The following is a 1716-nucleotide window of genomic DNA, read 5'->3' on the forward strand; positions in this document are numbered from 1 at the left end:
CCTAGTGGTTCGGCAAAAGAGACCGATAGAATAAATTATTGAGCAGTCATAGAGATGAATTAGAACTTCTATTCTAAATTTCTCAGTTCCTCTCAAAGAAGCTCTATAACTTGTTCCATCCCAAAATTTCTTTGTAACAATGCATTTGGAAGCACTTGAGGTGATATCTTCACACAAACCATTTGCTTTCTGATATTCAGTGAGGTATCCTATCATCCAAATTTTCTCATAGTTCTTTATCATATGAAAGAAAAAAAAAAAATGATAGCTAAAGATAAACTTCAAATACATCAAAACCTGAGATTTTCTCTTGAGAAGAATGTTAATCTGTTCTTTATTGTTATAATGGAGAATCGAGAGATTTTTTTAAAGAGCTTTACTGATAGAAAACAACTCATCCAAGACCTTGTTCAACAAGTGACAACAAGTTTTAAATGAAAATAATCATCCACTTGTAAATATCTGTGGTCAGTCTTATCAAACCACATTTATGAATTGGTCAATATGTAACATATCAGGCACAGAGTCAACAATAATACAACAGTTTTTGATGTTGCCCTTGTTAATCTGACCCAGTTTCCTCTTGCTCTTGTTTTCTCTGATTAATAACAGTTTTTAGATAGATAAGTACTATATACTTATTCTTTCTTAAATTTCTTGAGATGTTCATGTAAAAACGGGTCAAACTCTGCCATAAATTCTCAGGCCCCATAAAGTTTCAATAATTTAGGGAGTCCCACATTTCTCCATTACTCTAAATACCAAACTTCATTCACTTAAAAACTTTATAACAGCTATAGTCCTGTCTCTGCTTATTTCTGATCTGTTCTTCAAATTTCTAATCCCCAATGTTTTTATTCGTCTTTCTCGTTAACCAAAACATCATCTTCGTATGTTCCATTCTACTTTCATGATTCTCCACAGTTCTGACTACATTCAGCCAATCAGAAAACCCATCAGTTTTAAATGATGTTTTGGCATTTATAGAAGTGTTTGCAACCAAAACAATATACACAGCCTCTACTCTTTAAGTAAACTAATCAGCATCTCATCATTTGTAAACTCCACTGGATTTGATGTGTGTGTGTGTGTATATATATTTTAGGAAGTAAAAAGTTATGACTGGTGCTCATTGATTTTGGACCTATAAAGTGCTTAGCAGCATAAGTGACTTATCAGACTCTACCAATGATAACTTTTAGTATCCTGAAAAGTATTTTACTGTTCCAATGCCTTAGAGTGTACTTCTAATACTGATGATATCCATGTCATCGTTGACTTACGACCGATCGACTTCACAACGATTGGCATGCCAGCTCCTGGCAGCAATAGTCCAATTGGAATGTAATGGATTTAATTTCAGAAAAATTAACTCGTCTTTGGATGACATCAGCTAACAAACGTCATTGAAGACCCACAGCCAAGCACCATCTACAAGAAATTTTTACGTAAGTTTTGCAACTGTTTCTTATACTACATTGTGTACTTCTTGTATTTGCATCTTTGGTACTTTTCTATGAACAAATAACACTGTTGTGGTATAATACAGAATGCTGTGTGTGACTTTTACCTGAGAATGTACCTTAAGAATGTAAAAATATAAAACAAAGCTATGTAGGCCTATAGGCTGACTTACAACCAGTGAGCCGGAACCAGTTATGGTTGTAAGTTGTCCACGACCTGTATATATGTGTGTGTGTGTGTGTGTGTGTGTGT

This window comes from Octopus bimaculoides, chromosome 29, assembly GCF_001194135.2.
Source record: "Octopus bimaculoides isolate UCB-OBI-ISO-001 chromosome 29, ASM119413v2, whole genome shotgun sequence".
Taxonomy (NCBI): Eukaryota; Metazoa; Mollusca; class Cephalopoda; order Octopoda; family Octopodidae; genus Octopus; species Octopus bimaculoides.